Source organism: Rattus norvegicus, chromosome 19 (assembly GCF_036323735.1).
Source record: "Rattus norvegicus strain BN/NHsdMcwi chromosome 19, GRCr8, whole genome shotgun sequence".
Lineage (NCBI taxonomy): Eukaryota > Metazoa > Chordata > Mammalia > Rodentia > Muridae > Rattus > Rattus norvegicus.
Genome location: NC_086037.1, coordinates 71,418,402 through 71,435,814, shown reverse-complemented (window position 1 = coordinate 71,435,814; position 17,413 = coordinate 71,418,402).

Genomic DNA, 17,413 nt, shown 5'->3' with positions numbered 1-17,413 from the left:
AGAGAGAGAGAGAGAGAGAGAGAGAGGAGTGCTCGCTCACTTACAGCCCTTGAGTCAAGAATTTAGAAACATGACCACAGCCAAAGCCTCAGAGGCCTCGTATCAAATGTTGTTATTTTTGGGAAGCTTGAAAATAAAGCCGGTTGTGGGATGGGCAGAGTGGCCCAGTGGCTGCTGCAGGAAGAGGGAGGGAATAGGAGTTCTGGGGAGAGAGAGAGAGAGAGAGAGAGAGAGAGAGAGAGAGAGAGAGAGAGAGAGAGAGAGAGAGAGAGAGAGAGAGAGAGAGAGAGAGAGAGAGAGAGACTATGGGCTGTACAACTGCCCGGCTGGCTGGACCTGTTGGCCTCAGGAGAAACTGAGGAGCTACTCTCACTGGCTTCACCCCCCTACCCCGCCCCCGTGCGGGCTTTAGGGTGGTGACACTTCCCTCCAGTTTCCCCAGAGGCAGCTTGGCACAGTGTCCACCCAGATGATTCTGGGTGAAGAAACTCGGTGAAGCCTCACTGTCCCTCCCCTGGTGTGTCTTTATTTAAACGGCCTTTCCCATGACTGAGAGCTCCCTCCCCTCTGTAGGAAACATGCCCACAGGGAGTATTTTAATGCTCCACCTGCACTGGGTGAAAGGGAACCCTGGTTTAAGATGTCACTGACGATGCCTCTCCTGGAGTCCAGCAAAGCTGGGTCTAGGTCACAACTGAGGCTCCTGCTTGGACATACCACACACATACCACGTGTGTGTGTGTGTGTGTGTGTGTGTTTGTGCAAATAAAGAATAAAATCCCATATCAGTCCCAAGAACCCTTCCTTCTGTTGAGTACACAGGGAAAAATGGAAGTCACTGCCCCTGGGCTGCTGGCACATTTAGTTCCCTGAAGGACTACCTCTGCTCAGTGACCATGTGCAGGCATCACCCAGGGCCAGGAGGTAGAATATAGAGAGCCCCTTAGTGTGCAGAGCCCAGGAGGTGGGTGTATGTCATAGATGGGACTACAAGGAAGGTACTCCTCCCAAACCTGCTTTCTCGGGCTCTGTGCAGCTCCTGTCCTTTCTGAGTGATCGGCCACCTGTAGCTCCTCTAAAGAAACAGATGTCCGCTTCCTCTTCTGCCCCATCCCTCCCTGCTGGTTCCCTGTTAATTCTCCCAGGCTGAAGCTGGGGGGACTTTCCACTTCCTCGAGCACTCACTGTCCTCATGACTGTGCCTGTGAACCCTGTGACAGTCACGCATACTCCGGGTGGAATTTGTAAGAAGCTGGGACTGTCCACAAAAGCCAGAACCTGATCACGATTACACTCTGCAGAAATTAGGCGTGCCCCGGGTAGACTGTATCTACCCTGTAGGCAGTCCATCTCACTCACCCTCTGGGTGCCCACTAGGGAAACTTTTAAAATCCAGAGTGAGCCCAAGGCCCAAGGGCCTGCATTTCTGATAGGCCTGAACTGGGCTGTGCCTCTGCTGTGTTTCTGTGTTCCAGGAGTGGAACCCTTTGTGCTTGAGGACCAAGACTATGTCTGATTTGACCCTGATCCTTCTGTGCTCAGCAGTTTCCCCAAAACCCAGGGTCATCATTTACATTCCCAGTCACTAGTGACAACACTTGTGAGGGAAGCATCCTGAGGGAGGGACATTTGTTTTGGTTGGAAGTTTCTCAGTGGGGAGGACGTGGCCACTAATGTCTGTGGTGCTGGAAGATCCCATTCAGCTTGTTCATATCTCGATGGACACAGAGAATTCCATCTGGAAGCAGGGCTAAGCTATCCTGCTCGGAGACTGGCCTCCAGAAACTTCCACCAACCCCGCCACCTACCCCAAGGGTTCTACAACCTCCCAAAACAGCACCAAATGTTCAAACACATGGTGAACCCATGCGGACATTTTGGGTCTGAGTTTAACCACAGGATTTAAGGAGGAGAGGGAGAAGGGAAGAAGGTGGGGGTGGGTTAGAAGTTTTCTACCAGTATGTCCTTCCTGTTATCCACATTGACGGCATAACCAAATCCAAGGCAGGAGGCGGTGTGGAGGGAAAATAGTTCAGTCAGTAAAGTGCTTGCCTCCCAAGTATACTTGAGCTGGATTCCCCAGAACCCATACAGAAATCCCCCAAGCACACAAATATGAGCCTAATGGTTGATTCTTGTTATCTTTTCCCTGGGGCAGCAGGGACAAGTGGATCCCAGGGGCTCACTGGCCAGACAGCTTGGCACACTCGATGGCTTCTAAGCCAGGGAGAGAGTGTAGCATTCATGAATGGGGCCCGAGGGGTGATGCCTGATACTGTCCTCCGACCTACACACACAGGACACTTTCCATATCCACACATGCACACACCAAAGGACACAGATGAAGAGGGTGCGGGGCCAGGCTGGTCCAGTCTCCCACCACCCTGGGGTCCTCTAGGCGAAGCAGAGTCCTCCAGAGGCTGTGTCCACAGACACCGGGCACCGAGGGACAGGCTTTGTGGCCACGGTGGCTTCCATCTTTTGCCACTGGCCACTGGTGGTGTCCGGTGGCTTGGGACCCTATAAAGGACGCTTTTCCTTCAGAATTCTGGGTGTGAACTCGATGTGGAAGCCTCGAAAGACAGCGGGGTCTTCTCATCACTTCATCCTCCTGCTCCATGAGACAAGGCTTTGTCTGTGACTGCACCCCGCCCGAGAGCCAGGCGACTTGCTTCATCTTCAAGTGCACAGAGCCGGGAAGCAGCGGCCAGAAGCATTGTCCCTCGAAAGACTGGGTTACGAATTAAACTATGCTGAAATTTATCTTTCCTGACTTCAGAAAGAAATGAATTCTAGATAAGTAAACTTTTTCATTATGAAACACATAAATCTCTAATAATTTTTAAAATGAGGGAAAACCCAAAGGGAAGTAATACATTGTTACCATTTTCTAAATTCCTTGCTACTTTGTTGCTGCGACAAACACCTAACAAAGGCAACTTAAGGGCGGGAAGGTTTAACTGGGCTCTCGGAGTGCAGGTATAGCTCACCACGTGGGGAGGCATGGCGCAAGTCCTAAGATTGTAATTTGTCCTTTCCTAGGTGTCTTTCTTGACAGAATTCTAATAGTTTTGGCAAATAATGTGTGTAATTTTACCTGGTAATTCAAAGTTTAAGCTTGTTACATCATAAGTGTTGTTTACCTTTGTACCCACAGCCATCATCTTCATGGAGCTTCACACACATGGGTGCTCCCCACAGATGGTGCCCCACATACATGGTGCTCCACACACATGGTGCTCCACACACGTAGTGCTCCACATACATGGTGCTCCACACACGTGGTGCTCTACACACACAGAGCTCCAAACACATGCTGCTCCACATAGCACTCCACACACGTTGTGCTCCGCATACATGGTGCTTGACACACACATGGTGCTCCACACACACCGTGCTCCACATACTGGCTACACCAACATGCACTAATGCAGTCACTGGATAGTTAACTATTAGGCATGCGAGTTGTTCTGAAGTGTAATTTTACAAATATAATTGTGCTAGACATGCAACATAAGAGGTTTACGCATAGAAATGTCAGATTACTGTTAATCCACAGCAGATGTATTATTCAAGGTGATTGTTAAGGAACTAGTGAGCAGGCAACACAAAAGCATGAAGGAATTATCTGTGGAAAGCAAACCGGAAAAAGACAGGACCCAGACTCCATAGTCTCTACCAGGAAGAGGAGAAGAAGAACAGGAAGAATGGGGGAGGACTGGCTGGGGAGGGATTTGGAGGGCATTTGTGGGATTTTGATTATTCATCCTGCTGGTGACTGTTTACTTGTAACTTCATCTGTGTCCCTGCCTCTGCATGGAAACCTCTGAGGGAGGAGTGTGTGTGTGTGTGTGTGTGTGTGTGTGTGTGTGTGTGTGTGTTGTGTATGTGAGGATTGTGTATGTGAGTATGCAAGGCTTGTGTGTCTGAGAAGTGTGTGTGTGTGTGTGTGTATGTGAGGAGTGTGTGTGTGTGGAGTGTGTGTGTGTATGTGAGGTGTGTGTGTTGTGTATGTGAGGATTCTGTATGTGAGGCATATGCAAGTCTTGTGTGTGTGAGCAGTGTGTGTGTGAGAGGAGTGTGTGTGTGTGAGGAGTGTGTGTGTGAGGAGTGTGTGTGTGTGAGGAGTGTGTGTGTGAGGAGTGTGTGTGTGTGAGGAGTGTGTGTGTGTGTGAGGAGTGTGTGTGTGAGGAGTGTGTGTGTGTGTGAGGAGTGTGTGTGTGTGAGGAGTGTGTGTGTGAGGATTGTTTGTATGTGTGAGGAGTGTGTGTGAGGAGTGTGTGTGTGTGAGGAGTGTGTGTATGTGTGAGGAGTGTGTGTGTGAGAGGAGTGTGTGTGTGTAAGGAGTGTGTATGTGTGAGAGGAGTGTGTGTGTGAGGAGTGTGTATGTGTGAGAGGAGTGTGTGTGTGTGTGAGGAGTGTGTGTGTGAGAGGAGTGTGTGTGTGTGAGGAGTGTGTGTGAGGAGTGTGTGTATGTGTGAGGAGTGTGTGTGAGGAGTGTGTGTGTGTGAGAGAGGAGTGTGTGTGAGGAGTGTGTGTGTGAGGAGTGTGTGTGTGTGTCTGTGTGAGGAGTGTGTATGTGTGTGAGGAGTGTGTGTGGGGGAAGAGTGTGTGGAGGAGGTGGGGGGATGTGTTGTGAGGAGTGTGCAAAATGCCTGAAGGAGACAAATCCTGATGGGACCCTCAGTACAAGTCAGAAAACACCAGCAAGACTGCTTCCTGGTAGTCAGGAAAACAGCCCCCTTCTAGAAGCTGTATGTGGAGACATCAGAAAGCTGTGTCAGGTCGGGGAGGTGGCTCAGTGTTTACAAACACTTGCTCCTCCAGAGAACTCTAGTTCAGGTCCCAGCACCCATAAAGAACAGCCTACAACTGCCTGTGAGTCAAGTCAAGGGGATCAGATGGTCTTCTATTGGCTCCACAGGCAGGCACTCACATACACACTTTCAGACACACACACATATACACACGACGAATAATAACATAAGTCTATAAAAACTTTAAGTCAAGAAGACAACTTGTGGGCTGGGAGCTGGCTTGAGTCCTTGCTGCACAAGCACTAAGGACCACAGCTGGTATCCCGAGCATCCACATAAAGCCAGAAGCAGCAGTGCATGATGTGAACTCATCACTGGGAGGGGGGACAGGTGGGAATTGGGTATAGGACTCACTAACTGGCTAGTGTAGCTGAAATGGTGAGCTAGGGTTTAGCAAGAGACCCAGCAAGACTTCTGACCATGACATCTGGTTTCCACAGGAGTGCACGTGAGTGGTCAGGCACACATACACACACTTTTAAGTAAAATAAAATCTAAAATATTTCCTAAGCTTTATTAACAGCAACATAATAAATTAAAAGTAAATGTGATTATACAGAAATATTTTCATCAGTGTGTGTGTTAGTCAATGTTAGGGTAAAAGACCAAGATATTAATTTTAGACGTCTTCTCAAAAAGCTATTTGTCTTCAAAACTATTCACTATAGAGCTGGAGAGATGGCTCAGCAGTGACGAACATTGTCTACTTTTCCAGAGGTCCTGAGTTCAATTCCCAGCAACCACATGGTGGCTCACAACCATCTGTAGCGAGTTCTGGTGCCCTCTTCTGGCCTGCAGGCATACACGCAGGCAGAACGCTGTATACATAATGAGTAAATAAATCTTTTTAAAAAATATTCACTACAGCCAAAACACAAGATAATTAATAAATAACAGATTAAAATTATCAAAGTAGGCCTGAAGTCATTCTTTGTTTTGTAATATCTAAATATTGTTGTTCATGGTGGAGCAAGCCTTTAATCCCAGTATGCAGGAGGCAGAAGCAGGTAGATCTCTGTGAGTTTGGGGCCAGCCTGGTCTACACACAGAATTCCAGAGCAGCGAGAATTACACAGTGAGACCCTGTCTAAAAATAAAAATAATAATTGTTTAAATAAAGCCATTTACAACTCCGGCAGTGTTCAATTAGTTTCTACTGGAAAGTTCTGACTAATTATTTACTTATTTATCTGACTACTCTTTTGTTTGTTTGTTTACTCGGGTTTTTCGAGACATGGTTTCTCTGTGTAGCCCTTGCTGTCCTGGAACTTGCTTTGTAGACCAGGCTAGCCTGGAATTCAGAGATCCACCTGCCTCTGGCTCCTGAGTGCTGGGAATTTAGGTGTGCAGCACCACCGGCAGGCTAAGCTGTTTTCTATACCCGTTGGTTCTCTGTGAACCATATGGACGGAGGGGGCACATGTCTGAGAAAGAGCACAGGTGTGAGCGCTGTACCATTGTGCAGTGCCCCTGTTGGTGGGAGATGTGGTGATTGATAACTTAGTCCTCTAAGGACCCTGCATTGAAAGGTAACAGGGATTCCCTACCATCCCAGCACTTCCGCATGTCCAAACCCCCACCCCCCACATACACCATGAAGCTGTGTCAGCACGAGAAGCCAGGACAGGCATGTGAAGAAGGATCCCCGGAGGCTGGGCATGCTGACTGCATGGGGGTGCAATTGGGCAGTCATTTAGCATCCCAGGTGCTGGGGTGAAGGGTCAAAGTGCCCATGTGGACTTTATACTTTGTGTGTGTGTGTGTGTGTGTGTGTGTGTGTGTGTGTGTGTGTGTATTGCCTTTAGGAGAGTGTGTTTCACACCAGAGGCCAAAGAGAAATGTCCAGTGTCTTCCTTTGTCACCATCTGTCTTATTTCCTTGAGACAGACCCTCATTAAATCAGAAGGTCACTGTTTCCATGAGTCTGGCTGATGGGTGAGCTGAGGGGATCCACCCGTTTCCATCCCACAACCCTGGAGGTTTGGGGGTACAGGCATGTGCAACCATGTCTGGTTTTTAATATAAGTAATAGGTTTTAAACTGAGGTCCTCGTGCTTGAAAAGCAAACCCTCTTATTCAATAAACCATCTCCCCAGCCTCTCATGTGCTTTAATAAGCATGGATGTATAGAGCCTTTGAAAGTTTGTTCTTTTTTTATTGTATTTATTTGCGTATGTGGACATGGTGGGGGTGGGAATGGAGGCACACCTGTGTGGATCCATCCACTGTAATTTTCAAGATCTCTCACAGGAACCTGGGTCCTGCTTATTAGGCTATACTGACTGGCTATCAGACCTCAAGAATCCACCTGTTCCTGCCCACCCCCCAACCCCCACCCCAGTCCTGGAATTACAACTCCGTACTGCTATTTTTAATGTGGGTTTTGAAGGTAGAACCCAGATCTTCCTGCTTTTGGGATACACACTTTGCCAACCGAACTATATCTCCATTTCTCCACTCCTGTATCAGTCTTCAATTTGTTACAGAAAGTGGAAAAGACAGTGTTGGCATTTAGTCTAGGAGTGGTGGCACACGTCTGTAGTCCCAGCTACTCAGGAGGCTGAGACAGGAGGATCGCTTGAGTTCAGGAGTTCTGGGCTGTGGTGCGCTTTGCTGATCCGGTGTCCGCACTAAGTTCGGACTTAGGCACCAATATGGTGACCTCCGTGGAGCGGGAGACTACCAGGGTCCTGAGGAGTAGTGAATTGCCCAGGTCGGAAACAGAGTCTAGGCTAAATGCCAACAGACAGGACCCTCTTTCCTCGCTTCTGCAATGTCCCGGTCAGCCCTGAAATAGGGCCGCTTCTCTGGAGAGCTGCCTCTCTACACTGAGGAGAGGGGCTAACGCTAGAAAATGAGGCACAAGTCTGGTGTGAGTCGGCGCCCACTGCGCTCTTTGAGAATCTGCGCGTGCTCTCTCCTTATCACTTCCCGCTCAGTCAGCCAAGCTGCGCCACCTTCCAGAAGCTTCCAGCCACTAGTCGGGGAACGAGGAAATGAGTGGAAAATAAGCTTGAGCGCAAGGCAGTCCTTTATCCCCATCCTGGGCAGTGGCATAATGACATCACTGTCTGCAGAGCTGAGCCTCTGAGCAGTGGTCAGAGGATAGGGCAGTGACTCGAGCCGCCTGGCTGAAGTGGCCAGCATCCACAGAGTCTAGGACAGCCCCGGGGGAGCGGCAGGGCCTCAGCTAACACACTAAGCTCCAATTCCTTCGGGAACATTGTGGTCCTTTCTCTAGATTAGAATCTGTCTGTGTGTTCGTCATTGCTTGTGTTTGATTTGCAGGTTTTATAGGGCCACTCTCTATCCTGGGTCCAGCCACTCTCTGAATATCAACATTTCAAAATCACATTTTTTTCTTCATATTCGGTGACGGCAGCGACCTCGTTTTTATTTGAGGTTTAGCTTAGTTTTCTTCCCTCTTTTACTTTTAAATTGACAGTCTGTGGTGGTAGAGAGGTCAATCTTCAGTTCTGGTTTGTTTTTTGGGGGGGCGGCGGGGGCGGGGCGGAGTTCTCACGTTGAAGCACAGGGATGCTCATGCCCCTGGTCTTTCCCTTCCTGCTCCTTGCAGGCTGGGTTTCGTTGCTGTTTGCCCCTCTGTACGACAGGGTAGATGGAGCCTCTCATTGGCTCCTCTCGTTGTAGGTGCGCAGACATTCCAAATGCACTCTACAGCGTCTGGCATTTATGTGGATTCTGGGAGCTGAACTCAGGCCCTCATGCACTGCGAATGTGTTAGCCATTGAGTCATTCCCCCGGTCCAGACTGTCTGCTCTCAGCCTCCCCAACCCCCACATCTCACATGTCAGTGTTTGCTTTGTTCTATGGTGAAACGATGGTGTCCCGCGGCACCAGCCACTTTTACTTCATGAACATAAAGGCTAGTAGGAAGGCGGGGAGAAGAGGTAGAAGGAATGGGAGCCCAGCACCACAGGAAAAGCTGGGAGGTGTTCAGTGAGGGCCAGGAGTACCAGGAATGAGAAATAAGGAAGACAAAAGCAATAGTTGAGACCAGGAGGTATCCCAGAAGCTGATGACATTTGCTAAGCAAATGTATTAAGAGGTACAGCATGGGGCTGGAGCGGTGACTCAGCCATTAGGAGAACTGACTGTTCTTCCACAGGACCCAGGTTTAATTCCCAGCACCCACATGGCAGCCTTGAAACTGTCTACTACTCCAGAATCCTCACACAGGCATACTCATAGGCAAAACACCGGTGCTCAAACAAACAAATACAGCATCCTACATGTTTACTATCTGCAAGGAGAAAATGGCCACAGTCAGCAGAAAGCTAAGTCAGACAATGCTGGCAAAGAGAACACAGGACATCACAGGCACAGCTGACTTAGGACTGCAGCCCAGGGGAAAGAGCTGGGTCACCAGAAGCCACAATCGTCCCTCCTTTGAGCCACTGGCTCCAGCCCTAGGCTGGTCTTGCCAAGCCTTCTCCTGAACAAGAACATAGAACCAAAGTTCCCTTTGTCCTTTTACCGGGGGTCTGATAAAGCTTTAGGCCGGTCTGGGTCCCCACCAAATCTGGAACCGCTGTCACCGGAAGAGAGAGAGCTGCAATGCGTTTGGGCTGAGTTGGGTGATCTGAGCTGGATGGGCTGCGGTGGGACGTCTTCTCCCAGCTGCCCATCAGTGGATGGCCTTCACAGAAGCAAGGCCTAGGTGGCTGGGCTGAAGGCTCGTAGTCCTCATTCTTTACAAATCTTCCTCTGAATGGAGAACTTCCTGGACAAGGTGTCTGAGGGGAAGAGAACCTTTGTTCCAAGGAGAGCAAGTACTGCCTCATTGGCCAAGGATGCTCTCCTCCATTACAACTACATGGGGCAGGGATGGGTGTACAGGGTGCAGCTGGGTGAGTCATGGAAGACGGTGAGGTGTGTAGGACAAAGAGCAGGAAGGCTTTGGTGCCAGTTTCCTATAGGAAGGCGGCTACCCAGCTACAAGATGGGGGTCGGTGATTGGTTAGGCCAGAGGCTATCAGACAGCTTCTGGTACCTCAGCATGTAAGGCATAATGATCTGAGCCAAAAGGACAGGTTGGACCCTGAGCCCAGCCCCTGGGCATTCCTTAGGAGATCTACACAGTCAGGAATCCGAGTGTGCTTCATGGACCTGCACTTGAGATGGCCCAACACCCTTTGAGGGCCTCAGGAATGTGATAACAGGAGTTGGTCCCAGGTGGGCCACCTGCAGATATCCTGGGGCCAGTAAGATGGGCAAGGTAGGCGGAGACCTGCGGGTACCAGCGAGACCCCTTAGCACAGCAACGCCAAAGACAGAAGAGTCAAAAATACTGGGTGGCTACGAAGATAGAGAGTCTGGAAAGGCTAGAGGCTGCAACCTGCCTGAGTCCCCATACTGTACAAGGCCAAGCCAGCACCACTTAACGGACTTCTGCGCTAGGCTGAACATGGGTTCAGGGGCCGCGGTGCACACATTGATGGGGGTGTGCTTGGATATGTCAGTGGTGAAAGCAGCAGATGGGAGATGGAGAGTGATCTGGGAAGCAAAAGATGGCCGCCTCACCCAGTCCCATGGGAGCCATCTCTCAAAGAGAACCCCATGGGGACCTTTGATTGACTGGCTTTGCAGTGTGGGCTTCTCCCTAGAGAGAAGCCTGTCGTTAGCCAGATGATCCATTGCCAGGACAAACCCTGAGAGGACGTCTACTGCCACCCATTCAATGGTGACCAACCTGGCAGCTGGAGAAGTGAGGGCCCCTCTGAAGAGAGGTCTGAGGGCACCACAGGGCCTATGAGGTCATCTAGTTTCTGAGGTCCTGAGACTATGGAGAAAGGACAGTGGGGAATGTTCTTACTTGGGAATCCGAGTTCATCGCTATGGGTGCAAAGCCCATAGCTGAGGACCACAAGACCTGAGACTCTAAGGCATGAGCCAGAGAGAGGATGTTCTTGCTAAAAGGAGATAGATGCCTGTGCCCTGGACTACTCACGGCCTGACCCTACCTGCCTTTAGGGGTTGGAGGTAAGGGAGGTGGCGTGGAGTCAATGACACAGACTCCAGGAGCAGGTGAGAAAGGCCACAGCAAGCTCACCTAAGCATTGCTGCAAACTCCTTTAATATCCTCCACCCACCCTCATTGGTCCTAAGAAAGCGTCTCTTCTGGACAGCAGTTCCTGATTGGCTGGCATTATCTGTGCCAGCAATCTTTGGTCACTCAGGTAGTCCTTAATTAGGTCCTCCTGCAGGAGCTGCTGGTCTTCTCAGGCAGTTCTCAATCAGGTCCTCCTGCTGGAGATGCTTTTGCGGCCCCACCTTTCCTGCTCTACCTGTGGTCAGGTAGCTGGGCCTTTTGCCCGCCCCTTGCCAGCAGATGATCATAGGAAAATGACTTATCTCCCTCAGTTTCCTCGTTTGCTAAGGAGGCACAAAATTAGAGCTTACCTCAGAGAAGCATTGTGAAACTAACCAAAGATACATATCTCAAGCAGGGCTCCATGCGGGCGGCTGTTAGCATGGAGAGCAGCCTCAGTTAGGAATGGGGTACCCCAAGATCTAATCCTTAAGGTCTAAGGGTGTGGACATCAGAGCAACCATAGAAGCAAGAGGGGTATAGGTGGAAGTCTTACCAAATGTCCCAGACAGAGACTGCCACCCCCCTGACCTTGCTTGATAGTTGGATTGGGCATACGTAGGTTGTTAATACACCCCAAAGCTGGAGCTAGAGAGGTGTCCCAGAGTTAAAGAGGACTTGCCACTCTTGCAGAGGACCAGGGTCTGGCTCTTGCTCTTATGTCAGGCAGCTCACGTCTGCCTGTATCTCCAACTTTGAACCTCTGAGGACGCCCACACAGATATGCACAGAGACACGTAATTAAAAATAATGAAAAACAAATCTTCGAAAAGCCAAGAGCGAAGCCAGCAACATGGCTCAGTAGATACCCTATGCCAGACCTTCAGGCCTTAGGACATCCACGGTGGAAGAAGAAAGACGGCTACCATAAGCTGTCCTCTGTCTCCCAAGAGCGGCTCATTGTGGTGGAGCTCACCTGAAGCTGCCGCTCTGTGGAGGCTGAGGCAGGAGGGTTGTGAGTTCTAGGTTAAGTCTGGGCTGAAAGTGAGTTCCTGTCTGAAAAAAACAAACACAAACAAAAAAGCCGGTGAGAACAGTTACGAGACAACAGGAGCAGAAAAAAAATCAGCATTTGATAGGGGTGAAGGAAAACACATCTATGGCAAGAGAGTCCCCGATTCCCATATCTTCTTTCCAGTTTTAATATTTTAGTTAAAACATAATTGTATCATTTCCCTCCTTTCTTTCCTCCCTCCAAACCTACTATGTCCTCTCTCTCCATGCCTCGCCCCCCCCGCCGCCTTACTCCTTCTCCAGTACAAGACCCCCTTTTCTCTAATCATTATTTTTGCACATATATGCATAAATACATAATGCAACCTGCTGAGTCCATTTGCTACTGCTTGTATGCACATGATTTCAGGGCTGACCACTGGGCCTTGTATAACAGATTAAAGGACTCATCCCTGGGGAAGACTAATTCTCTCCATAAGATCATTAGCTGCTTGTAGTTCTTTGTTTAGGGACAGGGCCCAGTGAGATTTCCCCTTCCACATTAGCATGTCTATTGATGTTGTTACTGCCCAGGTCTCCGCAGCCAGATTGTTACAATATTGATGTTGTTACTGCCCAGGTCTCCCTAGCCAGATTGTTACAATATTGCGAATGGAGCTTGCCTGTCTTTTCTGGGAGACTGGATCTCACAGCCGACTTCCCAGGTCCCCTGCATCTTAGAATCTTTCTGTCGCCTCTGAGATACTCTCTGAGCCTTGGGTGCAGGAAATGTATGCATCAGGGCTGCACAGCCCTGAGCAGTTGCTCTGTGTTTTAACCAGTGTCATCCTATGGGATGACCTCTTCTGCAGAAGGTTTTCCCTGTGCAAAAAGGAGTCATATTGCGTTTATCCTTAGATGGTTTATGGCTCTTGGGGAAAGAACTGTTAACCCAGGTGGTATAACTTCATTTCAGGTGTGTGTGTGTGTGTGTGTGTGTGTGTGTGTGTGTGTGTGTGTGTGTGTGTGTGTGTGTGTGTTTTCCTCTGTGGAAGTACTGTGATGGCCACATAGTCAAAGTGGAAAACAAAGAATTGAATTGGGACCTTTGTACTGGGACTAGGATTCCCAAGGGTCAAATATCACCCCCCTCTCCCCACAACACCACTTTCGATAGTTTCTTTCTAGTTTTTGTCTCTACTCACCCTCAGATCACACACTGCTCCACTGCAGAGAGGCCCTGTGTGCTTGGTGGGGACACAGTCCCTGTGGACCCTGTTAAGCAACTCCAGGGAGAATATGCCTTTCACTCAGGAGGATTTCTGATGAACTATCCTCTTCAACCACTATAGAAGGTCAGATGAGTGTGGACTAGGGCCCTTTAATTCACAGCCCTAGTAGAAAGCAAAGGGCAAAGGGCAAAGGGCAGTTTCCCTGCCCCCTGCAAAGGATGCCAGAGAACCACAAAACATGACTGGAGAAGTGGCTCAGTCAGTAAAGCGTTTGCCTCTTGAGCTTAAAAACCCGGATTCAGTTCTCAGAATCATGCGAAAAACTTGGTTGTGGCAAGTTTTGTGCACTTGCAATTCCAGCACTGGAAAGCAGAGACAGACTGATCTCTGGGAGTTCCTGGTCACTTTGAGAGAGACCCAGGTCCCAGTGAAAGACCCTGTCTCAAAAGGCAATGGCAGCTCGGTATGGTGGCACACACCTTTAATCCTAATGCTAGGGGAGCGGAGGAAAGCAGATCTCTGTGAATTCATGACAAGCCTGGTCTACCTAGTGAGTTCCAGACCAGAATGCAATGTGAAAAAAATCACAAAAACAAAAGAACAACAACAAAAAAAAATGTAGTAAACAGTACTGCTCTTTCACAGGCATTCACTTTCACCCTCACACATGAATACACACACACACACACACACACACACACACACACACACACACACACCACAGGTCCATGATAGGCACTGGTAAATAAGAAAAGTCCTGGTGGATTCTGGGAACCATCTTCCCACATGAGCTCCATCTTTGTGCTTATGAGTTGTGCCACCATGGTCAGATTATACAATTTCCAGAACCCTCACTTATAAGACTCCTGTAGCATACGTGAATAAGTTAGTGTGAAGGCCGTCTTGGGATAAAATGATAAACACAGCACTAAAATGACAGGAGCTTGCTGTGCCTGCTGTTGCTTCCATTGGTGCATAGATCATTGAGCAGGTCAATAACACTCACTGCCTGTCCCCAAATTCTTCCAAACTCCACACAGCTTAAGGCAGCTAAGCACGGGGAGGTAAAAGGTGAGGCAGAACTCTGATGCTGGTGACTGGTCATGACATGGTCGCTGATCAAGGGCCCCTCTGTTCTGTTATTACAAAAGTGCCGACCACTGGTCCTATTTTACCCAATTGTAGAGGCTGATACTTGCTACTGAGGTCGACCAGTTAGCCTGGGAGGAAGGCAGTGTTGAGAGGCCTTTGCCAATGTGTCAATAGAGTAAGCAGGGTGATAGAGTGACCTGGTTGTCTCCACTTGACATTTCACGTGCCCAGGGGGTAGGTCACCAGCCTGGTGATTGACAGCTCATCCTTTTTCAAGGAATAACTTACAGACACTTTCAAGAACAACTGCTGAAGGAGAAATCAGAAGCCTATAGACCGGGGGTTCCGCCAAGATCTCTGCTGATGTTTTTATGGTTTGCTATCCTATTTGCTTAGCGATTTATTGGCCTATGTGTTTGTAGTGTGTGCATGCGAAGGTCAGAGGACAACTTCTGGTTGTCGGTTCTCTCTTTCAACTGTGGGTTCCAGAGGCTGAACTCCGGTTTATACAGCAAGGGCTTTTCCCAGCTGAGCCATCCCACTAGCCCCATGAAATTTTTTACATTTATTGTTATCTCTTTTATTTCACTGAGACAAGATCTCATGTAGTTCAAGCTGGCCTCACACTGAGAAATAACTTGAATTTCTGATCCTCCTGCCTCCACTTTTCCAGTGCTGGAGTCACAAGTATAATCAATAAACTCAAGATTGATTCTTGTTATGGTTAGGTCTGGGGTTAGGTCTCTGTAAGACTCTTCCATTTTCCTTTCTCACATGGAGGGAATTCCAAGTCTCCAGGGAGTGTCAGGTCACCCGGACACACAGTTCTCCCGTGGCTCCAGCCCCAGTCTGGCAGACAGCTCTACATTTCTTTTGGAGTATGTGTCATTCAGTACCTGCACCAGAGCCATGACTCAGCCTGTGAGTGGCTGCTTTTCCCCCAATGTGACATGTCACCCAAATTTCATTGCCTCAGCATGCATCCTGCCCCGTGGCTGATCAACGAGGCAGCCAGAGAAGGAAACCAGAGTGAATTCCCTGCTTCTGAGTCAGAATGGGAGGTCTGCCAGCCCAGCCGGAACATGCCACACTCGCCCCTACACCTTGCACAATCCTCAGAGGCTTGAAGCTGTTTTATTCTTTCTCAGACTCATCCCTTCCCTCACCCCAGCCCTCAAGGAAAGAGGGAAGAACTACATGTCTATTTTTACCTACTAGACCTTGAATCAGGCTGTGGCAGGGCCTCAACGTGGTTAAAGTGGAACGTTTGTGCCCATGGAGTTTAACTTGCTGCTGTTGAGAGTCGGCTGCACATTAAGACTCTGACCACATAGCAGCTGGGTGGTCCCACTCCACCCGTTGTCATGGAGACAGTGAAGGCCCAGGGACAGGATTTTGAGCCCTACGTTCCTGATCTGGAGTTGGGGGGACAAGGCAGACAGCTCTTTTTAGGGGCTGGGAAGATGGCTAAATTGGTAAAGTGCTAGCATAAGGACTGAGTTGATATCTTTAGGACCCCATGAGGCAGCACATCCTGTAAGCGCAGCTCTGGAAAGATGGAAACAAGAGAGTCTTTGGGGATAACTGACCAGCCTGTTCAGCTGAATTGTGAGCTCCAGATTCAGTGAGATACCCTGTCTCCAAAAAATATAATGATCATGATGATGGTGGTGATGATGATGGTGATGATGATGATGATAGAAGAAGGGCTGCTGAAGAAAATACACAACATCAATCTCTGGTTTCAACACAAGTGTGAACACACACACACACACACACACACACACACACACACACGGAACAGAGCCAGGGTTATTGGCCTAGGAATTTATTCATACAAAAGAAGTCTCAGAGCCATTTTTATGGGGAATAAAGTGGTCGGGAGGAAAAGGTCTGAGTTACATGTGGCAACCCAGTGTGGGGCGCCATTGTTACTCTGGGCTTTGCCTCCTGGTTGCTTTGTTCCCAGAAATAACGACCCTGTGACTAATTATTTATTAATAAATGTTTAGCCATAGCCTTGGCTCTGTTCCATGACCAGCTCACATCTCAATAATCCAGTTTATGTAAGTTCTTCTTCTACTGGCTAGTTACATCTCTGCAGGCTCACTGTCTTCTCTGTCCAAGAGAACAAATCTCTCACCTCTGACTCTTTCCCATAATTCTCTACCCTCCTCTCTCCTGGAGCTCCCACCTCCCATTTCTCATCACAGTTCATTGGCCAAGAGCTTTTTTACTGACAGGTGGTGAATGCTTTTTTTTTTTTTCTTTTTTTCGGAGCTGGGGACCGAACCCAGGGCCTTGCACTTCCTAGGTAAGCGCTCTACCACTGAGCTAAATCCCCAGCCCCATGGTGACAGGTGGTGAATGCTTTTACACAGTGTACAAGGGAGTCTCTCTACAGAGGGAACTTAGTAGTAATCATCAGAAAATTATCAATGCATTTATATATTCTTTAGTTCAATTTAGGATTTTAAAAGTATAATCTGTTACCTTTCATTCATCTGCTAACTACAAGCTGAGGCTGGTAGTACAGATCTATGACCCCAGAGACTCAGGAAGCTGGAGACAGAAGGCTCAAGAGTTTAAGACCAGCCTGGGAACTGTGAGACACTGCCTCACAAAAAAAAGTTTTAAATACATATTTAAATGGTGCTGGGACTTTCTCAATGGGGCCAGCAGCTGGTGGTGTGTGGTGTACCTCTGTCATCTATTACTCTGAACCCTAAAGGGAGCTTTCAAGCATGCGGTTCCCTGAGGCAGCCTAGGAGGGGAGCTAAGCTGCCTCCGCCAAGGTGAAGCCCCAGCAGATTGCAAGCTAGGTCACAAGGCCGAGGAACAGCTCCTTGGTTGTCACCCTGTTGTTCTCTCTTTGAGTGGTAACATCATGCTCATGGAACTGGTTTTCATTCATGTCAGGACAGAGTGTGGGGCAGCAACCTAGCAGTGGTCAGTTTGCCCCAGGCTGTGCACCAAGGTCAAGACTACAGAGCACGGAGTCCAGCAAGATGCCTGTCTCTTCCAGCAAGCACTAGGCAGCAAGCAGGGACACGCTTACACTATTATGATAGGAGAAACAGACTTCCTCCCAACTGAAGTCCCAGTGTGTGTGTGTGTTTGTGTGATGTGTGTATGTGTGTGTTTGTGTGTGTGTGGTATAGTGTATACGGTTGGTGTGTGTGTGTATATGTGTGTGTTTGTGTGTGTGTTTATGTGTGTGGTATGTG